Raw genomic sequence first — 11,593 nt, 5'->3', positions numbered from 1 at the left:
TGCACAATGAGCTGAACCAGCTGGTCTGCAGGCAGGGTCACCCAAGAAGTAGAGGGTCAAGAACAAAAAGCCTGCAGGAACACAGACTCCTCAGAGGAGGGATTGATGGGCTTCCAGTCACCCGCTGCTTCAATATTTCAAGGATGTCTCCAAACGAGACATCATCAGGGGCGACCGTGGAGAACCCTCCCCTTCATTGTAGTTTGTGTCCTCAGTGAGAGATTCCTCAGGTGAGTCCACATGCTTCCTTTTGCACATTCTCTTGCATGGTACCTCTTCAGTAGGAGCTATTGAGGAGGACTCAGAAGAAAGGTATCTTGAGGCTCTTGTGCTTGATGTCCCAAAGAAGTGGCTTGTGTCACCTGTGGCTCAGAGGAAGGACATATCTGGAAGTTCAGACGCCCTCTCCGTCACTTGGAAAGCTGGCCCAGCCGAAGAGGGATGGAAGCCCAGAACCGAGAAGGACAACCTCGGAATCGGGGTCACATCCCGCTCCAATGAGCCTAGTCCCAATGAAGGAGCATCAAGGGGAGTCAGTACTGACTGTGCTCCTGGAACTGTGACAAATGGCACTGTAGAAAAGCTTGGAGACATACCAGGTGCCATGGAGCCTGCAGTCTAGTCCTGAACCTGAGGATGGCCTGGCTCTGAAAGATTAGAAGGCCAAAGGGACAGCTCCGGAGCCACAGTGAGATCCACTAGTGGCACCAAATGTTTGGGAACCGAAAAAGGCGTCAGTGCAAAGTACTTCGAAGCCTGCAAAGAGGTCAAAGGAGGAGAATGACCTGGAGTCCATGGAGATAGATTCCCAAGTCCAAAAGGGAATGGGGTATTAGAAGGTGTAGCAATTCCTCTGGCGGTCAGCAGCTGGTCCACAAGATGCACCACATCCAATTCCTGAGAGGCTCCCGGTCAGTGTTGTGATGCCATTCTAAGAAAGGGCTAAATTGCTGCCCAACAAAAGGATCCACTGAAGGGGAGTACCGGGTCTGTGCAGTATGGTCTATCAGCACCAATGTCTCAAGTTTAGAGACTTGTGTGGCTAGGGTGTCCATACTTGGAACAGACACTGTAGGCAAGCTCAGTGCTGTGGATGTAACAGGTGCCGTGGTTGGTGTGGATGTCAGAATTTGCAGTTTAGGCAGGGTCGGTGCTGTTGACGTTGTCGGTGCCAAAATAGGTGCCAACGACACAATAACTGCTGACGGTACTGAAGACGGTGCTGTCGAAAATAGTTTTGACTCTGGAGCCGAAGAGGTAATTTTTTGAATTTTTGGTCTTGGTTCCTGCTTCCTATCACCAGAGGGTGAAGAAGGAACTGAATGTGGTCTCTTTTTATGCTCTTTATGTTCTTTTCTGGGAGGCGGTGAGCCCTCGACCCAGACATAGCCTCTGAGAAGGGCATCTTAAGTAGGCCATTCAGAATCAACTTGTTGCTTCTTTCATTAAGGGTTCGAGAACTGAACCCCTGGCAAATAGTACAAGGAGGCTGTACAGAAAGATGGAGAACTCCCAAACAATATACACATGAAACATGAGTATCACTGTTAGGCATCTTGTGACTACTTGTTACACTGTTTAAACCCTGAAGCTCCTTTTTTTTTAGACATCCTAGCACAAATCAAGTATCCAATAATACAGAGAAAAGTAAAGAGGAAAGATCTTTTTTTTAAGGAAGGGAAGTAAAGACAAGGAAAGAAATACCAGCAATGGTATTGAAGGATTACCACAGAGGGTAAAGGGAAAGGGCCGTACCAACAATGGTACTTGAGATTACCGTAAGGTATTTGAGGAAAAAGATACTGAAAAGAAACTTAAAAGTGGGTAAAAACTAGCGATAGATTAAAGGAAGGAGTTTAGAATGAACAATAAGGTGAACAAATTCATGAAAATACTTTATATGCAAAAAAACTAAGTACTTAGCTGAGAGCTGGCTTGAAACGGCTTTACAGCTATGTGGCAAACGAGATCTGAGGAAAGAGGTAGAAGGGCACTGTGGGTAAAAGCTTAGCTCGAGAGTTTTTTGGCTGGCACAAGCTTGTTACAAGACTCACTCAGTTCTGAGAACGGAACCGACACTCATCAGTAAGGAATGACTGAAGAATAACAACATCAGATTTACAGCTTTCTGCTTGAGCTATGTATAGGAGTCTTAACTGTATAGCTCTGAAATACCCCTTCAGATAAGGTAATCCCAAACAACTTATTTCTATAGGAATAATCAGCTTATCCCATTTGTCTCTTGCAATCTTCCCATCCCAGATGAAATCCTTAACCTTTTTATTAATTGCTATCCACAACTTCTCCTCTGGTTGATAAAAATATGCCTGATCTGTGTATAAAACTAAGGGGACCAAACATATTTTAACTGCTTGTATCTTGCTAGCCATATCCATAAAACAGAACTTCCAGTTTTCTTATTTTTTTGTATTATCTTTTGTTTAATCCTTTTCCACATATCCTTAGCTGACACAACAGACTCCTTTTTAATCCATACTCCTAAGTACTTCATTTTATCACATCCCCATAAATATGCATATTGCTGAACCAATTCATGCCAAGGTACATAGTTTACAGCTATTGCCTTTGTTTTAGCTTCAGTAATTTTGTATCCCAAAAAGACCTGAAACTGTCACAAAATGTTTCACATTGAGATGTCCTTTTCTGGTTTTATCAGGTATAAAATAATATCATCTGCCAATAAAGTCAGCTTTTCTTGACTATATTCTTGAACTTCTGAGTCCCTTATTTTATTTGCCAATGGTTCTAAATATGTAAATAGCACAGGGGAAAGAGGACACCCCTGCCTGGTTCCTCAAGTCAAACATAAATTATCAGACAGGAGCCCACCCACTTTAATTTTCGTCTATGATCCCTTGTATATTCTCATAATCAACCTTATAATTTTATCAGAGGATGCAAATGCTTCCATTGCCTTGTTCATAAAATCCTAGCTTACTTTGTTGAATGGTTTCTCTCCACCAAGACCCACCAACAACAGTGGTATTTTCTTACATTGTGCTTCCCTCTGGATCATCATTGTTCTGTTAATGTAGTTATATGTTTGCCTTCTCTCTACAAAACCACATTGACACGTATCTACCAATTTTGGCATCACCTTTGCCATTCTTTTAGCCATTATACACATAATGATCATGGTGTAGAATTGAAATGGGCCTATATAAAGGTGAATCTGATGGGTCTTTACCCTCTTTAGGTATTAAAGCCACAACCACTTTCTTCCAGTATGTTGGTGCTTCTCCTCCCCTTAAAATACTGTTAAACAAAACCTTCCAGATCATTATCAGTTTTTTTCCCTCCTTGCTTGCAAACTTCTACAGGAATATCCTCTATTCCTGGGGACTTTCTTGTAGATTGGTTATACATTACCATTTTTATCTTATCTCCCCCTATACTAACTCTTAGTAATTGAATCTCATCTAACTCTAACCTTGGCATATTTAATTCTTCCATAAACATTTTCATTTGTACCTTTTCTTATTTCCATATTTCTCTACTTTATACAGATTTTCCTAAAATTTCCAATATATGTGTAATACCTCCACAGGATCTCCTGTTATCTTCCTTGTTATAGGCTCTCTAAACCTGGCGGCAATCCTTTCTACTTTCTGTTGTAATTAAAAATGCAGATTGATGCAGACAGCCAAAAGTATGCAGTCACTGCACTGCTGTAAGCTGTTGAGAAAGAAAACAACTGTATATGATTCTGTCTGTCCCTCTAAAATGACGTCAGGAAGGCAAAGGCACTGACTGTAAAATAAAACCATCCTACCCATGGCGACCCCTTTAAGGGAATTTTGTGGTAAAGCAAATTAGATAATAATAATAATTAACACTTACTCTGATATAGAGACATTAGTAATGCAGAAAGGTTTAAGATATGATGAAAAATATATTTTTTTCAGTTTTTGTCTATGGTTCTCCTTTAAACTTCTGTATGTTTAAGACTGCAAATAAAGGTACTGTTAGTAGTCATTTTAATCATTATTTTGCCAGAGGCAATGCAGCTACGTGAATTTATGCCTCACAATATGCACTACATTATTTCTTTAGGAAAGAAACTATTTGTGATATACCTTTTTGTCTTAAAAATTATTAAAAGAAGAAAACTGACACAGAATAAATCCTGTATATTGAGATTTTCAGTTTTTCCAGACCAAGACATGTGGATATTTATTTCAGAAACGATAGATAGTGGCTGAGACTGAATTAAGCACATTTTTGAGTGAACACTGCAAAACGTTTTCGTTAAAAAGTACAATAGAAGCATATGAACTCTGGGGTAGGCACTGTGGATACATTTTGAAGTTGCAGATAATGCTGTTGCACATTTAGATTTTTTATTTTCAAAATGAAAGAGTAGTGTTGCACTATGCACGTAAACTGAAGTCATACTACTTTTGTGGGGACTTGGGTCATCTTGCGAGAAGTTGTGGTAAAAGAAATATGAACAGTATGGGAAGCAAGGTCATTAGAGGTAGGAATGTGAACATTACTGAAAAATTTGTACAACTTATTCTCATTATTGGTTTGACAATGATAAAATAGAAGAACGATTAGACCAGAATGTCTTTGGAAGGTAAATGGATGAACAAGAAGCACTAAATAACATGGCTTATCAGTGGATGACGAAGAAGAGAGATTTATTACAAAGGGAGAAGGAATACATAATGAAGTTGAAACTAGACAGGAAGAATCTGTTAAAGGAAATACACAATGACAATACATCTTTTTGCACCAACATTGGTTTTGTAATTATTGAAGCATCTGGGTTAATTCTTATTCATTTGTGTCAAGAAAAAAGGCACTTGAAAAATGCCATTGTGGAAAGAAAGTATATGCACTTTTAACTAATTCTAACCAAAATAAAGAAATAGTGTACCTTCCTTTCTAGGCACAAGTGTACAATAAGCTGAACCTACATCAGTACCTTAATAACCCAGCTCAAAAGCTCAAGTAATTGCAAAACCTACATTGCTCCTCTAAAAAAATTTATATCACCTTTGTGTTCCAGTCTGTGTGTTAAACTAAAATAAGTGTGTTTTGTTAAAATGAAAATACAGATATTTTAGACTTGGAAAACTAATATGAGTTATTGGAATCGTTTGAAGAGAAGGGAAAGAAAGTTTAGAAGAGTATACAGAAGAAAATATTATGAATGCAACTTGGGAGAGAGTTAGCAAAAGAAAAAAGGGGGAGGCTGAAAATGAGTGGTGCAATAAAAGTGGGCTAAAATAATATTTCAGTTTTGCTTTGGAATGCAAGTAGAATTAAGAATGAAATGATAGTAGATGCAGATTTATTATGATGTAAATACAGGCACCAAAATATTATTTATTAAATATAAGTTTTATAAATTAAGGTAGCAGGAGAAAAGTTAAAATTAGGATGGAGAAGGCAAGCTGTATGGATCTTAGATAGGAATGAGTGTTCTGCAGTGACAGTTTTGCTGAAGAAACTGAAAATGCAGATACTAAGATAAAGGATGCGATGGTTATTGAAAAGGAAGGCAGCTGTGTTAGACATTTTAAACGAAAAAGAACCATTTGATTTTGTGGGAATGTATACCACAACTAATGTTTCAAGCAGAATGTTATAGAAAGAGATATCTTCTTTTATATCAAATAAAAACATATTTTGGAATGAGTTATTTCAGTTGTTTAAAGAAGCATATTTTTAAAGTGTGTAGAGGTGTGAAGAATATTTCACAGTTATAATGCAGGAAAAAATGTAATCCAAAACCAATGTCTTTTGAATTTATGAAAGGTGCTACAAGGACAGAGACTGTTTATTTTATGTATTCAGATATCCTCTTACAGTTGGATAACAGAGAACATGTAACAGGCCTTTCTGATCATTTGGCAGTATGAGTAATGTTTTGACGGGATTACGAAACCTCTACACAGGTAAGAGGTATAGGAAAGTCAGTGGTCCATTTCTGAAGACTAAACTGATGTGAACAGCAGTTTAAGAATTATATAAAAATCATCTATAAACGAAGGAATAGTATAAAAGCTGGGCTGACTAATGAAGAAGATCTAAAGAAAAAATAGGAAGGAGTTTATATTAACACAGAAATATTGGAATATAGATCAAATAAATGAAAATGTAAAGGTGGTAGGGAAGTGTAATAACCGGGAAGATAAAGAAGACACATATAACTTTATAAGATAACAGGATATTTCCAAATTAAATAAGAATAAAATGAAGGTCTTCAAGGAATAAACAGAAAAATGGAGTAAGCTCATCCTTTGTAAGGTTAAGCATAAGGAGGGAAGAAGGTTGTATGCCAAATGTTTGGGAATAGATGAACAGGTTCATAAGAGACAGGAATGGAATATAACTGAAATGAAAAATTATGTGAAAAATGTTTATGAAAACAGGGTGGAAAAAATTAAAATTGGTAGGTTGATAATGCAGAATATAGAAGAAGCATGTAGAGAAACAAATTTCATGGCAGAAGTTAAATAATGTTGAAGAGTGATTCTGCATCAGCTAAGAATTGAATAGACTATGGTTTTATAGATTATTAGATAAAGATGAGAGAGTCTGTAAATGTGTTAACTTAAAATATAATACCACACACCCAAAGAATTGATCCAACTGGCAGCGATAAACGCTTTCAATTTACTTTCCTGAGATTAATTCTACCCAATGGTTCAGCAGTTACTGTGCCTATCTTTGATACCAGAAACATCAGGAGAGTAATCATATGCTGACACCATAAGGTATCATAAAAGAGGTGCTCAACTTCTGAGTTGCTGTTCTTTGAGTGTAACATGAAACAGTGATCACACATTTGCCTGGTATGTGCTAATTATTTCATGGCACCTATAAGGAGAATCAAACTTCCCTGGTCAGTAGAAATACCACCTCAGGTTTCCCCAGAATATCAGCTACAGGCTAAGTGGAATCCACATAGAGACCAACTGTAAATAAATAAATAATCTGCTTTGTACTTTCTTTCACATCCACATGTAGTGCTTCTAGGAGACAAAAATGGACCTGAGTGTAGCAAGGGCACCTTTTTTTGCTGATAACAGTTTAGCAAAACAACTGACTATATTATATTAAGGAAGATGAATACAGTAGAGAGTTGATTATCCTAACTAACTGGGACCTAGGGTAGTTTGGATAATCAAACATACATTGAACCGGATAAAAAACTTCTAAAATCTTGTTTTTTCTGCATGCAGGGAATACACTTTTCAACCATTCCATCATTCCAGTGGGCAATAAAGAATATTTTTCATAAACAAGTGGGCTACAAGCTCAAAAAACACTTACAAGTGGATACGTATAATGTTTACATATTCAGACTTTATGATTTTTCCTACCCGAAAACTTTGGAAGGCTGCATTCGGATAACTGACGTTTCTGATAATCGACTCTCTACTATACCAGAATACATTTTGTACAGGTCTACGTTATAAAAAATTGCTGCTATCCTACTTTTAGCACTGAGTTTTGAGTGTGTGTGTGTGTGTGTGTGTGTGTGTGTGTGTGTGTGTGTGTATGTGTGTGTGTGTGTGTGTGTGTGTGTCAGAAGTGCATTAACAACAGATTTAAAGGAGCTAACTAATAAAAAAAATTTTAATTAAACGAATTAGTCACTGTTAGATACTCTCTCTTATATTCACCTAAGTACCTGACTGGAGATTTAAAAGGAGCTTCTAATACAGTAGTTAAAAAAAATACCTGATTCTTGCTGGAACAATTACTTTTATGATGACTTTTTAACAACAGAATTGAAAAAAAAATCATGATATGGTTGCTGATTATTATATTTTCTGCAACTATAAAACATTGCTACTGCATGTGTGTGTGTGTGGGTATCTAATTTATGTATTGCTGATTCATAATTAGAGAGACTATTTTTATCTTGGGTCCTATTATAGGTGTTTGAGTACTCGTAGCTCACAGCAGCCACCCTTACTGCCACTTGCTCGAAAAGCAAGTGGTTGAACTCCCACCAGCTCAATCCTGCTCCCTTATCCAAAACCCCTTTCCACTAACTCATCTTAGAACCTCTATCTCTCGCTCTCTCGCCATGACTTCTTGCTTGAACTCATATTGGAGTTTAAGCAGAAGCATACCCCAGCTATGAGATGCTGGAGTCCCTAACTTTGAGACAGTGGGTTTCGAGAGCTTGGGACTCAAGTGCTTGTAGAAGAAATTTTCTCTTTTTCAGTAACACTGATTTCTTCTCAAACTTTCTATTTGGATTCAGTTTTTTAATTGTTTTGTTTGGTGGCATTTTTAAAGGTGTAACAGAATAGCCTGAGATGTAGTTTGCTGCCTGATAAGAGACCACTTTTGCTGAAGGCACTCAGTATAAACGCCTTGTGACTTGTGTATCAGGCTTGCTTTTATCAGACAATAAACCAGACTTTGTTCTGTCTAATTCAATATTTATGAGGGACACTGCATAAAGACTGAAAATGAGTAGGTAGAGATGGTGTTAAGATTTCAAGAGGGTGGATACTCAGGTAGATTTGGTGAAAAGGATGGGGGCGCACTGCAGTTAAGCGACAACACACACACTGAGATGCACATAATAAAAAAACTTAACAATATACTGATCACTTTAAAAACCTACAAATAATTTTTGCACAACACTGTCACTGCTATAATGCCAAATATAATAAATCTGAGATCAATCAACTATGGGTTTAAAAGAACACCTCCTTATCCATAATGTTAAGCAACTTGGACAAACTATATTTAAGACGTGATAAAACATGAGTTCACAGTTTCACAATGATATCATAACACAATGTGCCATTGATGACATGTCAGGCCTGCCATGGGGAAATGGTGTGAGCATTAACTGGCATGCCACAAGCTATTTCACTGGTGAAGACTTTCTAAAAGTAGTTTGTCCAGTAAGTAGGTAGGTCACTTCTGCATATGAGAAAGCAGACTAGAAGGTGCACATTGACTATACAGGGCCTCAGAATGAACATCACTAGATGTCAGGCTGATGGGACTTACTATGTTTGTCTAGGAATAAAAAAGTTACAAGATCTATCTGATTTAAGCTATAAAATATCTCAAAGTATAGGTTTGCATAAACACCCCATTTTTTCACATGTAAAAGATTCTTAAAGCAATGAGGTATAGTTTGGCTGAAGTGGAACAAAGAAAGAAGCAACTTCTAAGGCAGCATTTATTTTCTGAAAGGCAGCTGGATGGATCAGACTTAATGGAGAAGTAGTAGGCTACTAGGAAGCAAAATTCAGAAATGAATGGATAAAGATGGAAGAATTGTAGCAGTTTGAACACCATAACAAAAGATATTAAGCAAAAACTGCAGAGTCTGTAATAATCATGAACACCGGCGGATGGGATATACTATTACACACCCTTATGATATATATATATATATATATATATATATATAGACGGGTCCTAGTCTGAGCATTGAAAGTACGTTAAATCGAAACGTACTACAGGAAACTCACTCGCAAAAGTGCATTTTAGTGAAAATGCACTTTTGCAAAAGAAAAAAAAGAAAAAAAAAACAACATGCAGTTTGCATGTAGATTTAGTTGTACATCAACATGTATTGTTGATTGTACAACTAAGCAAACTTTTGCTTAGATCGCGGTACAGTGGGGATAAGGAAATATTTCCTTTTCCCCACTGCAGTGTGATCTTGGAGTGATAATATTAAAGTAGGGTGGGTGGGGGCACAGCCCCCCACATGGGGGGTGAGGGGGGCTGGCTCCCCACATAAATGTGAGTAGTGTTTTATTTTTGTAGGTTTTTTTGGCATATATATATATATATATATATATATATATATATATATATATACACACACACACACACACACACACACATATATATGTTGTTGTGTCTTTCGGCTTTTCCCGGTTAGGGGTCGCCACAGCGGAACTCCGGTCCGCTAATGATTGGCAGCAGATTTTCACGTGCCGAGTTGCCAGCTCTGACGCACAACCTTCAACGAAGGTACGCCCATTCACGCATATCTCCACACAGAAGACGCTCTAGCTGAGAATCGAACGGGACAACGTCTTACTGTGAGGCGACAACACTACCACAGCACCACCACCGCAGTACACACACACACACACACACACACACACACACACACACACTCACACACACACACATATATATATATATATATATATATATATATATATACGGATTGCATATATCAAAACTAAATTAGAACAAAATTATTTCCTTGGTAAAGTATATATAATGAATAGTAATACCTCATGACAGTAGTTATATGACCTTTATGACAGATTTTCTGAGTGGGATTAAATGCAATGAAACACAAAAGGTGGGAGATTGGCGTAATGGTCAAGGTGTTTACCTTGTAGACACAAGGTGAAGGGTTTGATTCTCACATGGGGTGACTGGCTAGGCTTAAAATGACCCACAAGGGCAATTAGCCTAGCACTAATCTATGAACCTAAATGAGTTTAATTATGATGGCATCATCTAGGTGCAAGAGAAAAATAAATGTGCATGTTAGCAACCACACAGAAAACAGGCTAAGAAAGCTGTCAGTAGGACTGGAGTTCTATTTTTATAACCTCATATATGTTGTTTTGGGATTAGTGACTAGCCAACATAATTTCTGCTGGCTAAAACACAGAACAAACAGAAGACTGCATATGCTGATTTTTCTCCCTTGATTAGTTTTCTCCCTATTATTTGCCAGCTATCAATTTCCCATTTTCCAGGGCTGTCAGCCAGGCAGCCATTCAGCAAAGGGTCTTGTGGGAAACATTTGTGAATGTGATGGAACTTGTATGGAAACTTTTTTACCTTTTTTTTTTTTTTTTTTGCCTTCTCAAAAAGAGGTGTGGAAAAAGATGCATGCAATCTAGTTAGACCAGTTTGCCAGAGGTTCAGCTACAAAAGCATGCAGTTAGTTTAGCAGAATGGATTATTTTATCTTCTCAGCATTGCTGGAAATTGCTGAAGACTCCTTTGCTGCATATGTTCATACTGTAAACTATGCAGGAACATGAAGACCATGTTTGACTCTTGGTTTGCTTTTAGGTATGTAACATTTGTTAACATAGCAATTGCTATTTGTATTTAAAACATTGAAATATTACAGAAATGCCTGTGTTTGAATCAGTTTAGCTTTATTTACTTGTGTGCTTCTTTGGGTGAAATGTTAAATGCTGTGCCTGGTAACTGGAAAGAACAGATGGATTATGGTTAGGCTCTAAATGCTTTGTGACCTGCCTAATGTGTGCTACTAAATATACATGTATTAATTTAAAATAGTGACACAAATGTTGTGTTATGCTAAGCTAAAGCTGCTTTGAGATGTGGCTCTCACACCTATTAAATGTATATTCCCCACTTAAGAGCACTAGTATAAATTAACTATTTTTTATCTGCTGGAGGCATGTAGACATACCTTATTCTCCAGATTATTGAATGCTCATAATACGAAAGGTACAATAAAACTGAACATTTTCATTTAAAATCAGTTGTTGAAAGCATAATAAAAATGAAACAAAACTGTTGCTGTATACTTCTAAATTAATATTCTATTAGGACAGCAGATCTCATC

At 37.3% G+C, this 11,593-nt stretch overlaps 1 protein-coding gene across 2 annotated transcripts in view; it reads left to right on the top strand.

Annotated features, from left to right (window-relative positions):
* Positions 1-10,321: 10,321 nt before the first annotated feature.
* LOC122791756 (potassium voltage-gated channel subfamily A member 2-like) overlaps positions 10,322-11,593 on the top strand; it is a 370,694-nt gene continuing 369,422 nt past the window's right edge. For both annotated transcript variants that reach the window (XM_044059679.1, XM_044059680.1), the window contains exon 1: positions 10,322-11,067. The gene's annotated coding sequence lies outside the window, so the exon portion shown is untranslated. The remainder of the gene's footprint in view (positions 11,068-11,593) is intronic.

Source organism: Protopterus annectens, chromosome 17.part0, assembly GCF_019279795.1.
Source record: "Protopterus annectens isolate FY-2018-M chromosome 17.part0, PAN1.0, whole genome shotgun sequence".
NCBI classification, from domain to species: Eukaryota; Metazoa; Chordata; order Ceratodontiformes; family Protopteridae; genus Protopterus; species Protopterus annectens.
The sequence above is the reverse complement of the archived record's forward strand: the minus strand, read 5'-3'. Positions and strand labels throughout refer to the sequence as shown.